Source organism: Bos indicus, chromosome 21, assembly GCF_029378745.1.
Source record: "Bos indicus isolate NIAB-ARS_2022 breed Sahiwal x Tharparkar chromosome 21, NIAB-ARS_B.indTharparkar_mat_pri_1.0, whole genome shotgun sequence".
Taxonomy (NCBI): Eukaryota; Metazoa; Chordata; class Mammalia; order Artiodactyla; family Bovidae; genus Bos; species Bos indicus.
The window spans coordinates 36,923,401-36,949,740 of record NC_091780.1 but is presented as its reverse complement, the minus strand read 5'-3'; the positions used below and the strand labels follow the sequence as shown (position 1 = coordinate 36,949,740).

Below are 26,340 nucleotides of genomic sequence, written 5' to 3'. Positions count from 1 at the left end.
TGTTAACCACTGTGACAAGATTTGCAGAAATCTTCAGGCATGCCATTTAGAGCCTAGTTTTGACTTTAATCTATTTTTTCCAAGTTAATAAAATGTATTCCACAGAGGTAATTTTTGCTATCATCTTAATTAAGTCAATGTGCCCTTTACCTGGGTTTAATTACATAATTTTCTTAAAGTGTGTAAATTGTGCTAAGCATTTATTTATAACATGAAACTAATGTAATGATAAATCAATACTGAAGTGAAGTGGTGAGTGAGTGAAGTCGCTCAGTCGTGTCCAACTCTTTGCGACCCATGGACTGTAGCCTACCAGATTCCTCCATCCATGGGATTTTCCAGGCAAGAATACTGAAGGAATTCCACATCTCTCACTCTGTTCACTGTAGAGCACAGCAACCAGAATGCTCTTCAGTGAAGAAATTGTAAACTGCTAGTTTGTAGATTTATCACATTAACTTGGAACTCTGAGGCATCTGAAATCTCTTCTATATACAAATGAGCTCTCTGTAACATGTCAAGTAATCTTTTTATATGAATTATTTAGCTTGTTTGATTTAGTACAGAAGTGAAATTCAGGAAACTTCAGATACTGTTGAATAATTAAATAAAATAACTCCAGACTTTAATTTTATTTTGTATCAAATATCTGATAACCAATTATGATGTGTTGACAGCCCTTAAACGACAGTTATTTACCTCCTTGTCTGCAGAGACCATTCTGTTCAGGGTCAGCACTGGTCAAGATTTTCGTTATCATTGAGGACTAGAAGACTCATGAAGAATGAAGAGAACTGTGATTAAATCCAGCAATGTGGCCTGATTTTGGTTAAGCAAGAAAAGTTCTTGGACTTCTTAAAGCATATTTATTCCCCGATTCTGTCTTATAATGTTGAATTTCCTTCCTGTTATGAACCCCACATAAAACTATTTTTTAATAATCTACTAAAGGTAGATTTTATGCTCTGAAAGATTATCTAGCCTAATTCAAAAAGTCTATGTAACCTGGAAAAATGTTAGGACTAAAGAAAGAGTAATTTATGCAACTACTGGTAACATCATTGGCCTGAGAATGAGATTTCTAAGAATGAGATTTTTTTTTCTCAGAAATGATAAATAACTTGGCACTTATTCAGTTCAGTCACTCACTTGTGTGCGACTCTTTGCGACCCCATGAATTGCAGCACGCCAGGCCTCCCTGTACATCACCAGCTTCCGGAGTTCACTCACACTCATGTCCATCAAGTCGGTGATGCCATCCAGCCGTCTCATCCTCTGTCGTCCCCTTCTCCTCCTGCCTCCAATCCCTCCCAGCATCAGAGTCTTCTGATAAGTCAACTCTTCGCAGCAATGTATTGGAGTTTCAGCTTTACCATCAGTGCTTCCGAAAACACCCAGGACTGATCTCCTTTAGAATGGACTAGTTGGATCTCCTTGCAGTCCAAGGGACTCTCAAGAGACTTCTCCAACACCACAGTTCAAAAGCATCAATTCTTTGGCGCTAGCTTTCTTCACAGTCCAACTCTCACGTCCATACATGACCACTGGAAAAACCATAGCCTTGACTAGAGGGACCTTTGTTGGCAAAGTAATGTCTCTGCTTTTGAATATGCTATCTAAGTAAGTGAAGTAAGTGAGTGAAGTCGCTCAGTCGTGTCTGACTCTTTGCGACCCCATGAACTGTATCTTACAAGGCTCCTCTGTCCATGGGATTTTCAAGGCAACAGTACTGGAGTGGATTGCTATTTCCTTCTCAAGCGGATCTTCCCAACCCAGGGATCGAACCCAGGTATCCCGCATTGTTGACAGACGCTTTACCGTCTGAGCCACCAGGGAAGTCCTTATATGAATATGCTATCTACGTTGGTCATAACTTTCCTTCCAAGGAGTAAGCGTCTTTCAATTTCATAAAGTCTGACACTGTGTCCACTGTTTCCCCATCTATTTCCCATGAAGTGATGGGACCAGATGCCATGATCTTCGTTTTCTGAATGTTGAGCTTTAAGCCAACTTTTTCACTCTCCACTTTCACCTTCATCAAGAGGCTTTTAGTTCCTCTTCACTTCCTGCCATAAGGGTGGTGTTATCTGTGTATCTGAGGTTATTGATATTTCTCCTGGCAGTCTTGATTCCAGCTTGTGCTTCTTCCAGCCCAGCGTTTCTCACGATGTACTCTGCATATAAGTTAAATAAGCAGGGTGACAATATACAGCCTTGACGTCCTCCTTTTCCTATTTGGAACCAGTCTGTTGTTCCATGTCCAGTTCTAACTTGCTTCCTGACCTGCATACCGGTTTCTCAAGAGGCAGGTCAGGTGGTCTGGTATTCCCATCTCTTTCAGAATTTTCCACAGTTTATTGTGATCCACACAGTCAAAGGCTTTGGCATAGGCAGTAAAGCAGAAATAGATGTTTTTCTGGAACTCTCTTGCTTTTTCCATGATCCAGCGGATGTTGGCAATTTGATCTCTGGTTCCTCTGCCTTTTCTAAAAACAGCTTGAACGTCTGGAAATTCACGGTTCACATATTGCTGAAGCCTGGCTTGGAGAATTTTGAGCATTACTTTACAGCGTGTGAGATGAGTGCAATTGTGCGGTAGTTTGAGCATTCTTTGACATTGCCTTTCTTTGGGATTGGAATGAAAACGGACCTTTTCCAGTCCTGTGGCCACTGCTGAGTTTTCCAAATTTGCCGGCATATTGAGTGCAGCACTTTCACAGCATCATCTTTCAGGATTTGAAATAGCTCAATTGGAATTCCATCACCTCCACTAGCTTTGTTCATAGTGATGCTTCCTAAGGCCCACTTGACTTCACATTCCAGGATGTCTGGCTCTAGGTGAGTGATCACACCATCGTGATTATCTGGGTTGTGAAGATCTTTTTTGTATAGTTCTTCTGTGTATTCTTGCCACCTCTTCTTAATATCTTCTGCTTCTGTTCAGCCCATACCTTTTCTGTCCTTTATCAAGCCCATCTTTGCATGAAATGTTCCCTTGGTATCTCTCATTTTCTTGAAGAGATCTCTAGTCTGTCCCATTCTATTGTTTTCCTCTATTTCTTTGCATTGATTGCTGAGGAAGGCTTTCTTATCTCTCCTTGCTATTCTTTGGAACTCTGCATTCAGATGCTTATATCTTTCTTTTTCTCCTTTGCTTTTAGCCTCTCTTCATTTCAGAGCTATTTGTAAGGTCTCCCCAGACAGTCAGTTTGCTTTTTTTGCTTTTCTTTTCCATGGGGATGGTCTTGATCCCTGTCTCCTGTACAGTGTCACGAACCTCAGTCCATAGTTCATCAGGCACTCTATCTATCAGATCTAGTCCCTTAAATCTATTTCTCACTTCCACTGTATAATCATAAGGGATTTGATTTAGGTCATACCTGAATGGTCTAGTGGTTTTCCCTACTTTCTTCAATTTAAGTCTGAATTTGGCATTAGAGAACTATAATTGCTGTATTGTAAATATTGTATCTACCTGAACACATTTTTTTCTGATATACAATTGATTATAATATTTACTAACATTCTTCAATTACTCAGGGCAATAAGTTTTAGATGGACATGTACTTTTATGTACAATTGTTTTTTTAAAATTTTTTAACTACATTGAATGATTAATTTTTAATGTTATTAAGTTTTTTAATACAAATGAAATGAGATTTTTAAAATATATTTATTGGGAGTGTGGAATCTTAGCTACTTGACCACCAGGGAGGTCCCAAAAGGAGATTTTTTTTAAAAAGCTCTTTAAACTTGTCTTATTTTTTAAATTATAAAATATTCAAAACACTCTATTTTAATTATTTACAGTGGTGTCATTTTATTTTTAATACGTATTGAGTTTCAAGAGCACTTGAATATGATGAGAACATCTAAAAATGCAGTTGAACAAAAATAAAAATTAGACCAAATCATACTGTTCAGAGATAAATTACTTTAAAAATTTGGTATATAATAAATTATTTCCTCCTTTTCTCATGCCTATATGTGTATATTTTATATATATTTTGTAATAAAATGAGATTGTGCTTGGTAAAAGTGAATTAAAGAAAACTAGTTTACTGTTCATCTAATTCATAAATTATGTACAGTTTCAACACTTTTCAACTGTTGTAATTTTTCCTCAAATGCATAGTGATGTCTTGGTTCTGTATTTATTTTATTTGTAAGCTACCTGTTTGCCTAAGTAGAATTTCCTATAAGCCTTTCTTCAGTGTGTTTGTGGTTGTTGTTCTTCAGTCACTCAGTTGTGTCCAACACTTTGCAACCCCATGGACTGCAGCTAGCCAGGCTTCCCTGTCCTTCACTTTCTCCTGGAATTTGCTCAAATTCTTGTCCATTGAGTCAGTGATGCCATCCAACCATCTCATCCTCTGTCACCCCCTTCTCCTTCTGCCTCAGTCTTTCCCAGCATCAGGATCTTTTCCAATGAGTGGACTCTGCATCAAGTGGCCAAAGTATTGGTGTTTCAACTTCAGCATCACCTGACTGGTTTGATCTGTTGCAGTCCAAGGGATTCCAACACCACAGTTCAAAAGCATCAATTCTTCAGTGCTCAGCCTTTTGTATGGTCCAGCTCTCACATCCATACATGACTACTGGGAAAAACCATAGCTTTGCGTATACTGACCTTTGTCGGCAAAGTGGTGTCTCTGCTTTTTAATACATTGTCTACATTTGCCATAGCTTTTCTTCCAAGGAACAAGCGTCTTTTAATTTCATGGCTGCAGTCACTGTCTGCCGTGATTTTTGGAGCCCCCAAAATTAAATCTGTCACTGTTTCCATTTTTCCCCCATATATTTGCTATGAAGTGATGGGACTGGATGCCGTAATCTTAGTTTGTGAATGCTGAGTTTTAAGCTAACTTTTTCACTCTCCTCTTTCATCAAGAAGCTCTTCAGTATGTCTGTAGTTATCTGTTTTACCTGAGTGTGTCTAATCAAGCACTTCCTGACTCTCAAGCCAAAGATTTTGCAGTCAATGCTACCACCTGGGATGAGAATCCCATTTTTCTACTATTTAGATAAGCGGAGGGAGGAAATATGCAAGGCATGCAAGGGATTAACTCACTTTTCCCTTCCTGCACATGTTTCAAAGAACTACCCTGTCTTTTCCTCTAGCATCCTGTACTTAAATTCTGTTACTGCTTAAGAGTTTGAGCTAGCCTCTGTTTTCTGTGAGTTTGGGGCTTTATTTTAATTTTTTTGTTCCATTCATTGCCATTTGTTCATTCATCTGTTATTTATTGGACAGATGTGCATAGGGCATGCTTTAAAGCACTGGGAATACATCAATAAAAAGTCATAAAGTTCACTGACACTACGGACGAGAAAGAATTGAACAAATAATGAATAGCATCCATTAGATTTCACAAAAGCACAGTGTAGTACTAGTGTACAGGGGTTGTGATGATGGAAAGGACCTGGTTGAGTAAGAATGGCCATCTTCCTTATTCAGGAATGTTTCATAAACTCCGGTTCAGTAAGATGCTATGCTATGCTATGCTAAGTCACTTCAGTTGTGTCCAACTCTGTGCGACCCCTTAGATGGCAGCCCACCAGGCTCCCCCGTCCCTGGGATTCTCCATGCAAGAACACTGGAGTGGGTTGCCATTTCCTTCTCCAGTGCATGAAAGTGAAAAGTGAAAGGGAAGTCACTCAGTCGTGTCTGACCCTCAGCGACCCCATGGACTGCAGCCTTCCAGGCTCCTCCGTCCATGGGATTTTCCAGGCAAGAGTACTGGAGTGGGGTGCCATTGCCTTCTCTGTCAGTAAGATAGCTATCTAAGATTTTAAGACAAAGACCGACATTGAAATGCCCCTCTTATCTTGAGCTACGTCTACCTGTGTTAAACATGAAAGCATCACTGAAAAAATTGGAAATAGGTTTCTTGCTAACTCACATTTTCATGTGTGTATAAATATTGTGTATAAAAATTTAAGGCAGTTCCATTACCATTAAAATAAATACCTATTTAACGGATTAAAGTCTGTAAAATACTTTTGTAATGTCCACATGTAAGCTAAATGCTATAGTTTGTAGCCTGTGTTGTGGACCATTAGGTAGGTAATTGGCATTCACCTGATGTAAGAAAAATCAGTTGAACATTAGGAAAGTCATCTAAAATTCTACGAGTGAGTAGTACATGGTAAAATACTGCTTTTAAGTAATGAGTAACTTACACTTTTATGCAGACTTCAAATGGTTATATGCCTTCTAGGAAGTTCTGGCTCAGAAAATTTCATGCTTTATAGTTCTTTAATTTGAATATAAAGAGATATTTACCTTCACTACACACTGAACAACTATTTAAAATATGTTATTAAAGAGGTACCAAATATGCTCAAGGGACCTCATGTTTTGCTTTGTTCCTATTACTCTGTTACATGATTTTTTTCTTCATTTATCAAGACTCTCTTTCCGTATCAGTAAATAAAGATCTTCATCAGCCATTTAATTATGATTTGTCATAATCACAGTTTATTTAACCAACCTATTCTTGTTAAACCTTAAGTTTGATTTAATTTTTTTACCATTAAAAAATACTTTGGTGAACGACTTATTATTTGTATCTGTATGCTTTTCCAATTGTTCATCAAGTTTTCTTTTTTAAAAAAACTAGATTGCTGGGTCATACTACTTGTTACTTGTTGCTAGATGGCCCTCCAAAAGGAATGTGCCAAGCCATAATTAGAGCAAGATTATACTACAGTATCCATTTCTACTTGTGGCTCACCTGGTAAAGAATCGGCCTGCAGTCTGGGAGACCTGTGTTCGATCCCTGGGTTGGGATCCTCTGGAGACAGGAAAGGCTACCCACTCCAGTATTGTGGCCTGGAGAATTCCACGGACTGTAGAGTTCATGGGGTCACAAAGAGTCAGACATGACTGAGCAGCTTTCACTTCACTTCACTTCATCCATTTCTACATATCTGTACCAAAGCTTTAGACGTATTTGCCAGTCTGAGCTTTGTAGTGATATATGATTGTTGTTTGATTTGCTTTTTTGAATATAGTGAATTGGAATATTTTTCTATTTGATTAAGTCATTCTTTCTTCACTCTTTCCCTTCCTTTGGCTTTTCTTTCTTTCTTGGGTGTGATCATAACACAAGAATATGTAGTGTGCACAGGAGGGTATATGTGCAAACAAGAGAGTGAGTGAAAAGGCCATTTATATACCTTGCTCATTTTTTTTCTGGTTGATGTTTGGTTTTTCTTAAGGGTTTTTAAGAACCCTTCTTAAAAGGGTTATCATATGGAATAAGTGCTAGCTATCAGTCTAGCAGTTTGCAGTATTGCAGATTCTCCCAGTTTGATCTTAGCCTTCTAACTTTGCTTTGTATGTATAGAAGTAATAAACTGTATGTGAGTTAAACTCTGTTTTGAAACACCTGTATGGAAACAGGGACTTGTATAAAAGTATACATTGTTGATGAGAAACTAGGGGAGACTAAGCAGACATGACAAAAAATGTGACTTAAATCCTTGATTCATCCTCAGTTCAGTTCAGTGGCTCAGTAGTGTCTTGACTCTTTGCGACCCTGTGGACTGCAGCATGCCAGGCCTCCCTGTCCATCACCAACTTCTGGAGCTTGCTCAAACTCAGGTCCATCGAATCAGTGATACCATTCAACCGTCTCATCCTCTGGCGTCTCCTCCTCCTCCTGCCTTCAGTCTTTCCCAGCAACAGGGTCTTTTCCAGTGAGTCAGTTCTTCGCATCAGGTGGCCAAAGTATTGTAGCTTCAGCTTCAGCATCAGTCCTTCCAGTGAATATTCAGGACTGATATCCTTTATAATTGACTGGTTTTACAGGAAAAACAGCTAGAAAGAACATTGTTTAACATCACACTTCATAGAGAGCTAAATGATTTTTCTTGTAATTCTAAAATGTCATCATAATAACTGTAACCCAAAGCTTGAAGACATTGTTATCATTGTACATATCGTTTCAAGTAAGGTTATATATAATGTTTTTTTAAAAGTTTACTAGGCAAGTTGTAGTTCTCAGAACTATTTAACTTATGTAATTGTTCATATTTTAAGTTTGTGACACGATAAATTTTGAAGAGAATCCAGCAGATCCTCAACTCTCCTGTTTCTGTAGTTTAACTACCAAGTGTTTTTTTTTTTTTTTTAATTTCTGGAAACATATTATATTTAAAGTCAGTTATGTGTATAACCTGTAGTAAAATTTATATTTTCATGCATGGTATATTCTAAATACCTGTCTTCTCTTAAAACATATGTTGTTAGTAAGTAAAAAAATCTAATACTATGAAATTCTGACTGTTGTATACTTAGAAACAATGAAAAACAGTAGAAAAAGGATTTAATATTTTTATTTCACTGTGGCTTTAATAACTAGGATGATTACTTGCAAATGAACAACTGCATCATCTTTAGCACCACAGGCTTAAATTAAGGTCCCCAAGTCCCATAGGTTTTACGTTCCCTGACATGTTATCAAGAAACTTACAAATATAGAATGGCTCATGTTCTAAGATGGAACACAATCCATGTAATATCCATGACTAGCAAAGCGATTAAAATTCAGTCCAACATCAGGCTCTGTAAAGCAGGTGCAAAGTGAAGAAAGAGAAAAAAAGGAAAAAGGAACTAGTTGGTTTCTGTTAAAGCTGAACAAGGGTAAAAACAAACCATTTTCATCATATTAGCAGTTGTAGAAATTTAGTTGTTTCTGTGTCTCTGAGCTGCTAATGTAATTATTCTGAACTTCTCATTGTGTTTTAATCTGAAATATTTTCACATATTTTTCAGTCCTTGCTGAAACTATTTCTCTTGTAACAATAATACAAATGTATAAGCTATAAGAAGTCTTTTATTTTCATTTTCATGAACCAGAAACATGAGAAAAGAGTGATTGAATACTTTGATTTTGTAGTAAGTGGGCACTTCAATAAAGGTTTGATTATTTTAATAGCTTAATAATCTTAATGAATATTTTATTCTGATCAAATAATTATATTAAACTTTACAATCAAATATAATTTCAGTTCTGCCGGAAGTTTGCTGATGCTGAGAATGAAAAGCTCTCAGTGCAAAAAGGGTAGTACCTTGATTCTTTGCCAGTAATACCTGTATCTTTTTCTTAGTAAAATAACAATTAAAAGTTGACTTCTTAACTTCCCAGCTGTGTTGTAAATTATAAGAAACTAGAATAATCTAGCCGTTCTTTAATTGTACTAAAGAATTATGTCTAAATTCAAATCACATCTGTTGGTTGTTTTTAGTTAAGCATACTTCCAGTGAATTGATCTTTAAAAAGACAATCATAATAGTTGACACGCATCAACCTTTAATGTTGAGTGTTGTATGCCTACATGTATTTACATTTGGAATTTGTATATCCATTCATACACATTTAAATCCACATCTAGCACCCCATCCTTAGCACTATGTACAACTGTATATCATTATACAGCCTCTTTATTTTCTCTGACCAAAAATATACTAGCAAAGTAAGAATGATACTATCTTAGTCTCAAGGCAATGGTAATAGAGATTGTTTTCGACCTTAAGGTATTATATCTTGGCTTTATGTTCTGCAAATAACAGTGAATTTACTACCTTTTTAGAATGGTAAGGTAAGTAATTTAAATATGAATTTGATTTGTGGCATTTTAGTTTTGGAGAGGATGTTTTGCTTGGGCAGGATACTGATAGGTTTTACATGCAAAAGCATCATGAGTAATTAAATTTAGAGACATTACTTTGCCAACAAAGGTCCATCTAGTTAAGGCTATGGTTTTTCCATTGGTCATGTATGGATGTGAGAGTTGGACTGTGAAGAAAGCTGAGTACCGAAGAACTGATGCTTTTGAAGTGTGGTGTTGGAGAAGACTCTTGAGAGTCCCTTGGACTGCAAGGAGATCCAACCAGTCCATCCTAAAGGAGAACAGTCCTGAATATTCATTGGAAGGACTGATGCTGAGGCTGAAACTCCAATACTTTGGCCACCTCATGCGAAGAGCTGGCTCATTGGAAAAGACCCTGATGCTGGGAGGGATTGGGGGCAGGAGGAAAAGGGGACAACAGAGGATGGGATGGCTGGATGGCATCACTGAGTCGATGCACATGAGTTTGGGTGAACTTCCGGAGTTGATGATGGACAGGGAGGCCTGGCGTGCTGCGATTCATGGGGTTGCAAAGAGTTGGACACGACTGAGTGACTGAACTGAACTGAACTGATGTGCTATGTGCTAAGTCGCTTCAGTCATGTCTGACTCTTTGTGACCCCATGGACTGTAACCCGCCAGGCTCCTCTCTCCATGGAATTCTCCAGGCAAGAATACTAGAGTGGGTTGCCATTTTCTCCAGGGACTCTTCCCAACCCAGGGATCAAACCTGTGGCTCCTGCACTCAAGGCAACTTCTTTACTGCTGAGCCACCAGGGTATTTTTTTTTTATAAATTTATTTATAGAAAATGTTAAATGATGTTTCTTTATTATAGGACGTTATATTTTCACTATGCCAGTACACATTGTGAATCATTTAGAAAGGAAGATATTATGTGCAGTATTTCCCCTCATAAGTATTTGACCAGAGATTCCTTTTTTTATTTTTTTTTTTGTGAAGCATATTGTAGGGCAAGTGTTACATAAAACATACTTAGAGAAGTGCTAGACTAGCATTTGGGGGTTTTAATACTTAAAAAAAATTTTCACATCTTTTTCTTCAGCTTATCTTAAAACAGGGTGATTGTATAACAATCATGGTTTTTCTTTTTAAAAATATTCTCTCAATTCCTAAATTTTCTTGATGTTGCAACTTCAAAATTACTACCAATATGGTCGTATTATTTAACTCATAATAATAATATCTATTTTCTTATTATACTTTGTATTATCTGGGTTCTTCCTATTTTTTCATCATTTCTCTCCATGTTTGCCTTGAAGTTTTTTCCCAACAATGTTGATCCGTTTACATGCAGCATCATGATTCTGACAGACCTTGTTTTCTCAAGCTTCCTTACTTTTATACATGTAGTTTTCTCTTCCTGGAATGTCTCTTTCTTACTCCACATCTGCTGATGCATACTTGCTTCTTATGATTTAAAACTCAAGATGTAGTGTAACCCATTCTCTAAAGCTTTATTGAGCTGATATTTGCCATCCGTATATGTAGTTATTAATTTATGTTGGTTGTTCATGAATATTTATTAAGTATTTGGCACACATATATGTCAGGATGCTATGAGTGTAAGGATGAACAGTGTAAATATGAACAAAGAGCTCATATTCTTGAGGACTGGATAGGCTAGTAAATGGACAACTAACATTCAGAAAATGCAGATCATGGTATCTGGTCCCATCACTTCATGGGAAATAGATGGGGAAACAGTGGAAACAGTGTGTCAGACTTTATTTTTTTGGGCTCCAAAATCACTGCAGATGGTGACTGCAGCCATGAAATTAAAAGACATTTACTCCTCGGAAGAAAAGTTATGGCCAATCTAGATAGCATATTGAAAAGCAGAGACATTACTTTGCCAACAAAGGTCTGTCTAGTCAAGGCTATGGTTTTTCCAGTGGTCATGTATGGATGTGAGAGTTGACTGTGAAGAAGGCTGAGCGCTGAAGAATTGATGCTTTTGAACTGTGATGTTGGAGAAGACTCTTGAGAGTCCCTTGGACTGCAAGGAGATCCAACCAGTCCATTCTGAAGGAGATCAGCCCTGGGATTTCTTTGGAAGGAATGATGCTAAAGCTGAAACTCCAGTACTTTGGCTACCTCATGCGAAGAGTTGACTCATTGGAAAAGACTTTGATGCTGGGAGGGATTGGAGGCAGGAGGAGAAGGGGACGACAGAGGATGAGATGGCTGGATGGCATCACTGACTCGATGGACATGAGTCTGAGTGAACTCCGGGAGTTGGTGATGGACAGGGAGGCCTGGCGTGCTGCGATTCATGGGGTCGCAAAGAGTTGGACACGACTGAGAGACTGAACTGAACTGAACTGAACTGAATAATCCCTGATAATTGCTATTCCCAGGAAGTACAGGGTGCTGTGGGTACACATAGGAAGAGCTATGGAAACCAGGTAAAACTCTGGGAAACTGACGCCTGGCCAGAGATTTGAAAGATAAATAGGAGTTAGTAAGGTGGAAAGATGAGTTCAGTTAGAACAGCTAAGAAAATAGTTAAAAACAAAGATGGACCTACATGAAAATAGATGGAATTACTAGGAGAAATATTCAAGCAGACATTGATAATTATGTGGTAAGTAATTACATAGTATTACCATAGCACTGTAGTATTACCAAATGCAATGGCTTTGGGGATTATAGGTCTGAACTTTGAGACCATGTTGGAGTTTACTGCGGCTAGTAAGATGATATTCTGCTCTTTGTAACACTGTAAGTAACATATATTGAGGTGGTTTGTCCACACCGTAGCCATGTAATATATTATAGAAAGGAAGCCCTACCTGGATTTCCAAAAAAGAGTATATTTTCAGCAAGCTTGAAATAGATTAGTTGTGTATACATCTTTGGCTATCATGGTATCTTAGGAACACAGAAATACTTAAAGTCCATGTATGTCTTCTCCAGACTAAAAGTAGTCAAAGCCCTTGTAAACTTTTTAATAGGCTCCATACTAATCCTATCCATGGAATTTCTGTATTACTTTATTTTCCATTTTAGAGTTACAAATACATAGTAGTCTATAGCTGAAAAGTTTTCTGTCAATAGAAGTTTTCTCCCCTTCATTATTAGAAATTAGGGAAGAAAAATCAATTTGCTGTGTTTTACACATTCAGATTGCTTTATGTATAGTTTTAGATTGTTGGGCTCTAATTTTAAATATGCTCAAATTATTAATGAGAAAACTGGAGGTTAAATTCCCAAAGTATTTAATCCTTTTAAATAAATTAACAAATTATTTTATAATATTCCCAAGGTCAGTCTTCCGGGGGTCTTTTAAAGGTCTTATTCACAAATAAAATTCTTTGTAAAGTTTTCTGACTAACTTACTCTTAATATCAAATTTGTGCTTTGTTCATTTATGTTTCTGTGATATTTCAGCCTGTTACATAATATACTATACCCTCTTACAATATATGAAAATGTCTGAAGTCTTGACTTGACAGTGGGAAAAGGCTAGGGATAGTTTTATTCTATTTAAAATTATTTTGCTATTACAGTAATAAGTGCCAATTGTTTTGTTTTCAGAATATCTTAGTTGAGAATAGAAGTTTATCAAATCACGGTGCCTTTGGACCTATTAAAAACTTGTTGAGTAAATAAATAATGTTTCATGGTCTCATATATATTCTGTAATAGCAGTTTCTTTTTCATCAATTAAATAGAGGTAAAGTCTATCTAAAGTTACATAGTTTATAATTTTTACATAGACATGGTTATGATCAATATATTAAAATTTTGATCTGATGTAATATAACAGAATTTGGTCAAATAACTTAATTGATAAAGGCATTTTTTCCCTTAAGAGTGTGTAGTTACTGGCATTTAGTAGATGCCAAAGCTAAAATGTCAGGCTTTGATAGGCAGCTGTATTGTAAGAAAGTCTTTTATTTATTTATTTTTTTGGTAAGAAATTCTTATTTGTGTTCAGGATTTTCTATTTTATCATTACAGTGATAAAGTTTAATTATGAAGTTTCATCTGTACTCCTTACTCTAAAGTGGGGAATTGTTTGCTTTTTTTCCCCAGTAAAACCTTTGTAAAATTATTCTATGGGTGTACCTTCAAAGGAATATCTAGTAGATAATTGGACAGGAGGGTATTAAGCTGAGCTTCCTTTCCTGGGTGTTTCTAAAAGGATTAGTAGAAGGAAGATAATCTTTTGAAATAGAAATGTATGGTGTGTATATTCATGAGTAGATTTCTTTAGGAAACATGTAATGATGATCCTGATTAAAGCAAAATAGTGTAATAATGGTCCCTGGTTTACCTGATGTCATTGATAGTCCTGTTTTATACTTCCCTTGGTATATATTTTTCCTCTTCTTTTGTTGTTTAAAATAAATTTTAGTGTAGTTGATGTGGATTAATCTTATTGTAATGTTTCTCATCCAACGCCATAGTTTTAATTCTTTAAACTAATAATTTTTATTGAAATTTGTGACTACTGGGCTGGGGATACAGCTGTGAACAAAACAGTCAAAAGTTTCTGCCCTCTTGGACTCTTTGTTCCAGTGGGGAAGATAAACAATGAAGTAAACAAGTTACAACAAACTTTTATTTCAGAAAGTGGTTGAATCATGGAGAAAGTAGAGGAACATAAAATGACACATAGTAATTGAGAGCAAGCTATTTATTTCTCAGTTGTTAAGGAATACTTTTCTGATGCTGTATCACTGAACCAAGGGCTTCATAAATGAAAAAGGGGCTGCTTTGAGAAAAGCCAGAGGAAAAGTGTTCCTAGTATAGACATCAGTAGGAAAAAAAGGCCTAAGTAAGAACAAGCTTGGCATTTTCCAAGAACTAAAAAAGACCCATCTCCCTAGAGTGAAGAAAAAGAAAGGGAGAGTAATATGAGATGAGGACAGAGAATTAAGCAGAGGCCAGAATGTGATGGGTTTTGAAAGCCAGTGTAAAGGATTTAACTCTAAAATGAGAATACAGTACATTGTTTTTAAACAGGTAAATTATATGTGATTGGTGTGTTTAAGAAATCAAAGGAATGGATTATAGAGGCACAAGAGGTGAAGCAGGCTATTGTAATGGTCCTGCTTAGAGATAATGGTAACTTGGAGTAGGAGGTGTCAGTGGAATGAGAGTGAATTATGTTATTATGGTGTTTACAACCATGGACCAGATTCCTTATCCAAGGAAGAGAATAGCAACAAGAAAGCCAAAGGAAGAAAGTGTTTCCATAAGGAGGAAATGATCAACTGAGGCTGCTGTGTGGAGAGGAAAGGGAAAAGGCCATAATAGTATACCGCTTGTGATTTTTTTGATTGCTGGAAATTTACCAACATCCTTATCATTCATATTGACTGAAAACTTTGCCATCTGACTCACTGTCTACCTCTATGTCTGTACTCCTGTTCAGCCTTTGTTCCTAAAAACTTTGAAAGAAAATGATGGTAAAGGAAGCGAGGGAGTGGCAAAATGGAACAAGGAAAATATCTAAACTGTTTGTCGCCCAAGTAACCTGAGATTTGAGAGAAAAAAAAACTGCCCCAGTTGAGAGGGCTCCATGGGACATAAAGAGGTAGGGAACAGCAAGATTTTATCAGCGGATGAGACTAAAAGAAACATTCAGAAAAGGCGTTTTGGATATGGAGCCTCTGTTGAAACTGAGGTAACAGAGGGCACACTGAAGAGGTCTAAAAGGACAGGGGATGGGGAATCGGGTCATATTCAGAGATAGAGAGAAGACAGTAAGCATAGAGATCTGGTTATGGTGACAGGAGAGGTTTAGACTTCTGCTGGCAACGTAGATACACAGGGATATGAGGAGTGGTAGTCTCTTTTAGGATGATGAACATTTAAAGTTATGGTACAGCGTGCTGTTTTAAAGGTGTGATACCACTGATGTTTCTTTTCTATTCCTAAAAATTATGCAGTGGTGTTTGATGGAGGAGGAGCAGAGGAAGTGAGATACTGAGATGTGGTAGCCACTGGTTAGGGGAACAGTTGACTCAAATGAACTAAGAAGGATACTCAAGGACTTACTGCCATCGGTAGGTTAATGAGTATGGGCAGGAGGCCAGAGAGTGGACAGGAAACCAAAGACTCAGAGATTCTCTCTAAAGGAAAGGAGGCCAGAGGATGTCAGAGAGCCAATCATATGTCTTCACATGGATCAGAGGTCAGTGGGTGGCCAACAGTCCAAGAATCTGTCTTCAAGTGGATTATAAGTCAAGAGGACTAGCCAGAGAGTCAGGAGGTTTAAACCAATGGAAAGTTATGTATTACTATGAGAGGACATGAATATATCTGACAATTACCATCTTACAGGCAATATCTAGTCTGGGGTGCTTCCATTTGACAGAAATTATCCATAATATTTTAATAATTCAGAACAGTAGAAAAAGTAAGAGCAGTTATATGAAATAAGAATTATAAAAATTTAATATAGAAACAGTTTTGCCATTTTCTTACATGTTTTTAAACCTGATTATAACAGGTTAAATCAATTAAATTTAGTTTGTGATATCACAGAAACTCATCTGAACAGTAGCTACCAGCTTTAAGCTGCATCGAAATGGTGTTATATATATTATCTATTTTCATATATCACCTTTAGCCCCTTTAACTCTAATATATTCTGATATTATTTATAATTTTCTGATACTTGATATTGGAAAAAAACAAAGTGATAATACTCTGTTCACATCAGAGAATACAAAAATAATCTTTGACAAGTGAGCTGGAGAACTTTGAAGAACTTCTGAGCTTCACCTTTATCCTCAAAGTTACATTTCTGTCTAAGTATATTGTGGCATGCTGAAGCTATTTGTTTAAGATATATTGTTGCTTGTTCTCAGTATCATGGTCATAGGAAGGAAGACTATAATGTGCAGGAAGAGTGTAGACATATTTGTGCTTTGTATATTCTTTCCTGATCAAATATTGCCATTTTTTCCAGTGTGATAAAGGGCATTTATGGAAACAACATCTAATATCATACTCAGTAATGAAAAACTTGAAAGCTTTCCACTGAGTAAGATCAGTTCGGTTCATTTCAGTCGCTCAGTTGTGTCTGACTCTTGGCGACACCATGGACTGCAACACGCCAGGCCTCCCTGTCCATCGCCAACTATCAGAGTTTACTTAAACTCATGTCCATTGAGTCAGTGATTCCATCCAACCATCTCATTCTCTGTTGTCCCCTTCTCCTCCTGCCTTCAGTCTTTCCCAGAATCAGGATCTTTTCCAGTGAGTCAGTTCCTTGTATCAGGTGGCCAAAGTATTAAAGTTTCAGTTTTACCATCAATCCTTCCGATGAATATTCAGGACTGATTTCCTTTAGGATGGACTGCTTTGATCTCCTTGCAGTCCAAGGGACTCTCAAGAGTCTTCTCCAACACCAAAGTTCAAAAGCAATAATTCTTCCCCACTCAGCTTTCTTTATAGTCCAACTGTCACATCCATACATGACTATTTGAAAAACCATAGCTTTGACTAGACAGACCTTTGTTGGCAGCGTAATGTCTCTGCTTTTTAATATGCTGTCTAGGTTGGTCATAACTTTTCTTCCAAGAAGCAGGCATGTTTTCATTTCATGACTGCAGTCATGATCTGCAGTGATTTTGGAGCCCAAAAAAATAAAGTCTGGCACTGTTTCCACTGTTTCCCCATCTGTTTGCCATGAAGTGATGGGACCAGATGCCATGATATTAGTTTTCTGAATGTTGAGTTTTAAGCCAACTTTTTCACTCTTGTTTACTTTCATCAAGAGGCTCTTTATTTCTTCTTCATTTTCTGCCATAAGGGTGGTATTGTCTGCATATCTGAGGTTATTGATGTTTCTCCCAGCAATCTTGATTCCAGTGTGTGCTTCCTCCAGACCAGTGTTTCTCATGATGTACTCTGCATATAAGTTAAATAAGCAGGTGACAATATACAGCCTTGATGTCCTCCTTTTCCTATTTGGAACCAGTCTGTTGTTCCATGTCCAGTTCTAACTGTTGCTTTCTGACCTGCATACAGTTTCTCAAGAGGCAGGTCAAGTTGTCTGGTATTCCCATCTCTTTAGGAATTTTCCACAGTTTGTTGTGGTCCACACAGGCAAAGGCTTTGGCATAGACAATAAAGCAGAAATATTTATTTTTCTGGAATTCTCTTGCTTTTTCGATGATCCAGTGGATGTTGTCAAATTGATCTCTTGTCCCTCTGCCTTTTCTAAATCCAGCTTGAACATCTGGAATTTCATGGTTCATGTACTGTTGAAACCTGGCTTGGAGAATTTTAAGCATTTCTTTGCTAGCGTGTGAGATGTGTGTAGTTGGGCGGTAGTTGGAGCATTCTTTGGCATTGCCTTTCTTTGGGATTGAATATTTGCCTTGATTCATAGTAAGAGCAAGAACAAGACAAAGAATACCTGCTTTCTCCACTGGTGTTCAACAGTGTGCTAGTAGTTCTAGAGAGAATAACTGAATAGAGAAAATTTTTAAAGGGTATCCAGATTGGAAAAGGAGAGGTCAAATTGTCTCTATTTGTAGATGACATAATCCCATATGTAGAAAACCTTTAATAATTTGTAAGAAAACTACTGGAACTAATAAAAAAAAATTTAGAAATGTTGTAGGGTACAAGATACAAAAAACAGTGTACTTCCATCTGCCAGCAATGAAGAATCCCAAAATGAAGTTAAGAAAGCAATTTCATTTGCAATAGCATCTAAAAAAATACCTAGTAGTAAATTTTGTCTCCTTATAGACTAAAGAAGATGTGTATAAATGTAAAAGCATCCCATGTTCATGGGTAAAAAGACTTAGTATTGTTAAGATGCCATAACTATCCAGAGCAATATATTGCTGCTGCTGCTGCTGCTGCTGCTAAGTCGCTTCAGTCGTGTCCAACTCTGTGCGACCCCAAAGACGGCAGCCCACCAGGCTCCCCCGTCCCTGGGATTCTCCAGGCAAGAACACTGGAGTGGATTGCCATTTCCTTCTCCAATGCATGAAAGTGAAAAGTGAAAGTGAAGTCGCTCAGTCGTGTCCGACTCTTAGTGATCCCGTGGACTGCAGCCCATGAGGCTCCTCCATCCACTGGATTTTCCAGGCAAGAGTACTGGAGTGGGGTGCCATTGCCTTCTCCAAGAGCAATGTACAGATGCAGTTAAATCCCTGTTAAAATTCCAACAACCTTTTATACAGAAATGGAAAACTTAGTCCTTAAATGCGACCTATGGACTGTAGCCCACCAGGCTTCTCAGTCCATGGGATTTTCGAGGCATGAATACTGGAGTGGGTTACCATTTTCTTCTCCAGGGGATCTTCCTGACCCAGGGATCGAACCCAGGTCTCCCGCATTGTAGGCAGACGCTTTACTGTGCAAGCTACCAGGGAGCCCCATACAAAAGGAGAGGCCCTGAATAGTTAAAGCACTCTTGAAAGAGAACAAATCTCAGGATTTACACTTCTTGATTTCAAAAATTACTACAATACAAAGCTACAGTAATCAAAGCAATGTGGTACTTACATAAAGATAGATGTATAGACTTATGGAGTATGAGTGAAAGTCTAAAATAAACCCATATATCTGAGGGTACTTTCAAATCATATTTATGATAAAGTTTTAATATCTGGAATTTATAAAGAACTTCTAAAACTCAATAACAAAAAGACAGACAACCAAAGGAAATAATGGGAAAAGACTATGATAGACATTTCACTAAAGAAAATATACCAATGGCCAATAATCAGTGAAAAGATAACCAATGTTATTAGTCTTCAGAGAAAAGCAAATCAAAACTACAATGAGATAACACCTCACAGTCATTAGAATGACTATTAATAATAACTAGTGTTATTGAAGAAGTAGAGAAACTAAAACTCTCATAAATTGATGGTGGGAATGCAAAATGGTACAATAGCTCCACTGTGGAAAACAATTGAGCCACTCCTCAAAAAACTACCTATAGAATCCCCATATGACCCAAGAACTCTATTCCTATCAGTTCAGTTCAGTCGCTCAGTTGTGTCCGACTCTTTGCGACCCATGAACCACAGCACGCCAGGCCTCCCTGTCCATCACCAACTCCCGGAGTCCACCCAATCCCATGTCCATTGAGTCAGTGATGCCATCCAACCATCTCATCCTCTGTCATCCCCTTCACCTCCCGACCTCAATCTTTCCCAGCATCAGGGTCTTTCCAAATGAGTCAGCTCTTCACATCGGGCGGCCAAAATATTGGAGTTTCAGCTTTACCGTCAGTCCTTCCAATGAACACCCAGGACTGATCTCCTTTAGGATGGACTGCTTGGAACTCCTTGCAGTCCAAGGGACTCTCAAGAGACTTCTCCAACACCACAGTTCAAAAGCATCAGTTCTTCGGCGCTCAGCTTACTTTATAGTCCAACTCACATCCATACATGACCACTGGAAAAACTATAGCCTTGACTAGATGGACCTTTATTGGCAAAGTAATGCCTCTGCTTTTGAATATGCTGTCTAGGTTGGTCATAACTTTCCTTTCAAGGAGTAAGCATCTTTTAATTTCATGGCTGCAGTCACCATCTGCAGTGATTTTGGAGCCCAGAAAAATAAAGTCAGACACTGTTTCCCCATCTATTTCCCATGAAGTGATGGGACCAGATGCCATGATCTTCATTTTCTGAATGTTGAGCTTTGAGCCAGCATTTTCACTCTGCTCTTTCACTTTCATCAAGAGGCTCTTTAGTTCTTCTTTACTTTCTGCCGTAAGGGTGGTGTCATCTGCATATCTGAGGTTATTGATATTTCTCCCGGCAATCTTGATTCCAGCTTTTGCTTCCTCCAGCCCAGCGTTCCTCATGATATACTCTGCATATAAGTTAAGTAAGCAGAGTGACAATATACAGCCTTGACGTACTCCTTTCCCTATTTGGAATCAGTCTGTTGTTCCATGTCCAGTTCTAACTGTTGCTTCCTGACCTGCATACAGGTTTCTCAAGAGGCAGGTCAGGTGGTCTAGTATTCCCATCTCTCAGAATTTTCCACAGTTTATTGTGATCCACACAGAGGCTTTGGCATAGTCAATAAAGCAGAAATAGATGTTTTTCTGGAACTCTCTTGCTTTTTCAGTGATCCAGCAGATGTTAGCAATTTGATCTCTGGTTCCTCTGCCTTTTCTAAAACCAGCTTGAACATCTGGAAGTTCACGGTTCACATATTACTTTACTATGGTGTGAGATGAGTGCAGCTGTGCAATAGTTTGAGAATTCTTTGGCATTGCCTTTCTTTGGGATTGGAATGAAAACTGACCTTTTCCAGTCCTGTGGCCACTGCTGAGTTTTCCAAATGTGCTGGCATATTGAGTGCAGCACTTTCACAGCATCATCTTTTAGGATTTGAAATAGCCTAACTGGAATTCCATCACCTCCACTAGCTTTGTTCGTAGTGATTCTTCCTAAGGCCCACTTAACTTCACATTCCAAGATCTCTGGCTCTAGCTGAGTGTGCGTGATCACAACATCATGGTTATCTTCTTGAAGATCTTTTTTGTACAGTTCTTTTGTGTATTCATGCCACCTCTTCTTAATATCTTCTGCTTCTATTACATCCATACCATTTCTGTCCTTTATTGAGCCCATCTTTGCATGAACTGTTCCCTTGGTATCTCTAATTTTCTTGACGAGATCTCTAGTCTTTCCCATTCTGTTGTTTTCCTCTATTTCTTTGCATTGGTCTCTGAGGAAGGCTTTCTTATCTTTCCTTGCTATTCTTTGGAACTCTGCATTCAGATGCTTATATCTTTCCTTTTCTACTTTTCCTTTTCGCTTCTCTTCTATTTACTCTATTCCTATATATATGCCCAAAAGAACTGAAAAGATGGACCTAAGGAGATACTTGGTATGCTAATGTTTGTGGCATTGTTCATATTATCCAAAAGTTAGAAACAACACAAGTGTCCATAAATAGATAAATCAGTTCAGTTCAGTCGCTCAGTCATGTCCAACTCTTTGCGACCCCATTAATCACAGCACACCAGGCCTCCCTGTCCATCACCAACTCCCGGAGTTCACTCAGACTCACGTCCATCGAGTCAGTGATGCTATCCAGCCATCTCATCCTGTCATCCCCTTCTCCTCCTGCCCCCAATCCCTCCCAGCATCAGAGTCTTTTCCAGTGAGTCAACTCTTCACATGAGGTGGCCAAAGTACTGGACTTTCAGCTTTAGCATCATTCCTTCCAAAGAAATCCCAGGGCTGATCTCTTTCAGAATGGACTGGTTGGATCTCCTTGCAGTCCAAGGGACTCTCAAGAGTCTTCTCCAACACCACAGTTCAAAAGCATCGATTCTTCGGCACTCTGATTGGGGTGATAAAATAATTTTGGAAATAGATAATGATAACATTTGCACAACTTTGTGAATATAATTAATCCTACTGAATTGTGTGATTAAAAATGATTTGAATGGCAAATTTTATGTATAATTTACAATTTTAAAATATTTTGTCATTTTGTATTACCTCAGCATATATGAAACTGCCATAATTAATTTTACGGTGTATTCCTTCCCCAGAAACTTCATGGGTCACAATGCTTCATGCTTCCTCTGTGTTTGTTTGACATAATGCATGTGATCCATAGTATGACAATTGTTATCATTCATTGACTTGAATAATTCATTCTCTCTTAAAATCTATGCAGATATGGGCTTTGCTTTCATATTGGATTTATGGGTTCATGAAAAAAATACAGAGTCAAGTCAATGCTTAAAATTGGCTAATGCATTAATCTATATTGGGTCTGAAAGTGATAGCTCATATTATCTGGTAATGATAGCTTACGGTGAACGGTGTTAGATTCTTGATCTCTGAAGAAGCTTTAACTTTGGGACCAGGGACCTGGCTTGATCACTCAAGAGTTTTTGTGTAGCAGAGTTTTATAAAATAAGAAAGGCGACAGAGAAAGCTTCTGACATAGACATCGGAAGGGGATTAGAAAATTCCCCCCCTTGCTAGTTTCAGCAAGCTGTTTTATGTCTGTTAGAAAGCTATTAATCAAACAAGAGAGACACCTCAAGGCTGAAGGAGTTTCACCAGGCCCCTCTCCCACAGTACGTAATTTTAAGATATGATGGCAGGAGGTGTGTCATCTCCCAGCCATAAAACAATTGATATGAATACTGGTTTGTTGAGCTATTATCAGCCCAAGGTTTGAGAAAAGGAGAAAAGTTAGTCTTAGGTGGAACATTTTGAAGAAGGGCAAATTCCAAAACAAATACATAGTTTCATTAACATAGCTTAAGAAAAACATTTACATAAGAAAAATGCAATTGTTAGCTCAGGGTTTGAGGAAAGTTTAAATTCTGAAGGAACCAGGTGTCGTCATGGCAACACAGAATTTTAAGAGACACTTGCAGCCTATTTCCTCCCTTTGGAGACCCCTGGCCTTCCTGCCTTGTTACCCTCTCAGCAGGAGTAGGGCTATCTTCAGATAAGTTCATCTTTTTGTTCCCAACTGTTTGACAGTAGCACTCTTCAGATTTGGTTACCGTGCTACTATGTGTCCAGAGGTATGTTTTGCTCCTGAGTTTTAAGTGACTTTGATTAGCTATACATGCCACCACTGGTCACACTTTGAGTCTTTGAGCTTGATTTGATATCACATGTTTGCTGCAAGCCGGGTCCCCATCTTCCAAGTGTGATTCATGAAATTCTCCAAGTGAATACCTATTAATTCATAAGGAATAGCTAGAAAAATTCCAAGAGCCATTTTTCTTACTGCAGAAATTTAAGAGTACAAATTAGTGTCAAAAATGTTGACACTGATAGGGAATGGAGGCAAAATCAGAAAGGCTGTTTTATATATATTTATAAAAATATAGTTACATTTTAAGTAAAATTTAGTCATGGCAGTTTTATATTCCTATAATTCATGATGGAAGTTAAAGGGTACAAATATTGACCAAACTAGATTGCTATAATTCTGTTCCTTCGTCTGAAACATATTCTTCTGCTACCCCATTTTGTCTACATTTCTATTTGTATTTTTATGTATGTGGAAGGTTGGTTATGTTTCTCAACCATTTAGAAGTTGCCCTCTGTAGAGGATATCCCACGTGTTCCAGCAGTACACTCGCCCCTCATCACTCAAGGGCAAGGGGCCAACTGGTCCCGGGGTAGATTCTGATCTGCATTTGGGGACTTGGTTCCACAAGCTGCTGGATTGAAGTTTTCTTGCTTCTTGTGTCTGTCCCCTGGTGAGTGAGGCTGGTCTAGAGCCTCACACCTGGTAAGAGGAGCCAGTGTCTGCCTATAGGTGGGTGGAGATGGGTCTTGACCCTCTGATGGGCAGGGCTGTATCAAGGGGTGTGCCTCGATGTGACTGGGTTCAGGAAGTCTTTAGGCAGCCTGTCTGCTGATGGGTGGTGCTGTGTTTCCTTCCTGTTGGTTGGTTGGGCTGAGACATCCCAGCACTGGAGCCTACCGGCTGTTGGATGGAGTCAGTTCTTGGTGCCAAAATGGTGGCTTCTGGGAGAGCTCATGCTGATGAATACTCCCCAGTACCTCTGCCACCAGTGTCCTTTTCCCCACAGTGATCCACAGCCACCCCCCACCTCCTTAGAAGACCTTCCTCAAGACCAACCACCAGGTAGGTCTGGCCCAGGCTCCAAGGAAATTACTGCTTTTGCCTTGGTTTCCAGTGTGTATAACAGAAAAGCTGTGACAAACCTAGACAGCATATTAAAAAGCAGAGACATTACTTTGCCAGCAAAAATCCATATAATCAAAGCTATGGTTTTTCCAGTAAGTCAAGTATGGATGTGAGAGTTGGATCATAAAGAAGGCTGAGCGCCGAAGAATTGATGCTTTTGAAATGTGGTGTTGAAGAAGACTCTTGAGACTGCAAAGAGATCAGACTAGTCATTCTTAAAGGAAATCTGTCCTGAATATTCCCTGGAAGGACTGATGCTGAAGATGAAGTTCCAATACTTGGCTACCTGATGCAAAGAGCTGATTCATTGGGGAAAAAAAAAACCTGATGCTGAGAAAGATTGAAGGCAGGAGAAGATGGGGACGACAGTGGGTGAGATGGTTGGATGGCATCACCAACTCAATGAACATGAATTTGAGCAAGCTCCAGGAGTTGGTGAAGAACAGGGATGCCTGGCATGCTGCAGTCCATGGGGTCACAAAGAGTCGGACAGGACTGAGCAACTGAGCAACAACCAGAATGCATGAGACCTTGTGTGTGCCCTCCCAAGACTGGAGTCTATTTCCCCTAGTCCTGTGGAGCTCCTGCACTCGAACTCCACTGGCCTTCAAACCCAAATGCTCTGGGAACAATGACTCCTGCTGCCAGAAACCCAGGCTGGGAAGCCTGACATAGGGCTCAGAACCTCAGTCATGTGGGAGAGTTATGCCATATAATTATTCTCCAGCTTGTGGGTTGCTTCCTGTGGGATATTGGATTTAATTAGATTATCAGTGCGGCAACCCCTCCTACCATCTTGTTGAGTTTCTTCTTTATGTCTTTGAATGTAGAATATCTTTTTTGATATGTTCCAGGTTTTTTTGTTGATGCTTATTCAGTAGTTAGTTGTAATTTTGGTGTGCTCTTGAGAGGAGTTGAACTCAGAGTCCTTCTACTCTGCCATCTTGTTCCGTCCCAGGATTGCTACATGTCAAAAAGTAGCCTATGTGAAAACTGAAAGTGTTGGTTGCTCAGTCATGTCCAGCTCTTTGTGACCCCATGGACTGTATAGCCTGCCAGGCTCCTCTGTCCATGGAATTCTCCTGGCAGGAATACTGGAGTGGGTAGCCGTTCCCTTCTCCAGGGAATCTTCCCGACCCAAGAATGAAACCCACGTCTCCTACATTGCTTGCATATTCCTTACTGTCTGAGCCACCAGGGAGCCCACAAGTAGCCTAAACCTGTGCTAAAGATGAATGACCAGCTAATCATCATCATAACTATTGGTAGGATCTTTTGCATGACCTCAGAAGTTAAAAACTGAAGCTAAATTACAATTGTTATTTAGAATTTTTAGATACCTCTGCTTTCAAACCTCACAGTTCGTCAAAACTTCAAGTCTCCTAAACTCCTGATGTTACTTTGTGGGAGTGGCTAAATGGAAATGAGTATGCAATTTGCATGCATGGGACAGAGATTGAGTGAGAAGCTGGACGTCTGCTCTGTCATTCATTCTCAAATCATCAGTTCTTTGAAGAATATGAGTACTTTTAGATTTTGTGAAAAGTATACTTTCATCCTTTGGCTTAATTGAGTACATTTTAATGTTAAAGCATGGTCTGTAAACAGAAACTTGAGCTTCACTATATTGATTTGGGAATAAAGCCTGTTATAATGGCCCCCTACAAATTTTACAATTTAGAAGTAGAGACATGATTGTGTAGAGAGTTAATCACCAGAAGAAGAGAAGCAATTTTTACTTTATATCATGAGATATGTCAATTCCTATAATTTCCTTTTCTAAAGAATCCCCTTCTTCAAATAGTGTATTTTTCCCTTAGTAATTGTAGGGTAGGAGAAAGCTTTTTCAAATGTGCAAAAACTGTACAATGGTATAAAAGCTGCAATTACAAATTGAACTTACTTTTTATGGCAGTTTTCCTAAATGCTTTTGTTGATCTGAAAATTTATTCTAAAAAATTTGCTATTAGCTACACAATTATTAACCACTTCTCCTATGGTTGTCTGTTCTCAGTAAGAAGGGTCAGTCTTT

At 38.4% G+C, this 26,340-nt stretch overlaps 1 protein-coding gene across 8 annotated transcripts in view; it reads left to right on the top strand.

Moving 5' to 3' along the window:
- The window catches only part of NOVA1 (NOVA alternative splicing regulator 1), a 166,947-nt gene that overhangs the window by 98,624 nt on the left and 41,983 nt on the right, over window positions 1-26,340 (top strand). The window contains exon 1 of one of the 8 annotated variants that reach the window (XM_070775409.1): window positions 22,115-23,166. The exons of the other annotated variants lie outside the window; for them this stretch is intronic. The gene's annotated coding sequence lies outside the window, so the exon portion shown is untranslated. Of the gene's footprint in view, window positions 1-22,114; window positions 23,167-26,340 lie in introns of those variants that run through there. 8 annotated transcript variants of the gene reach the window in all.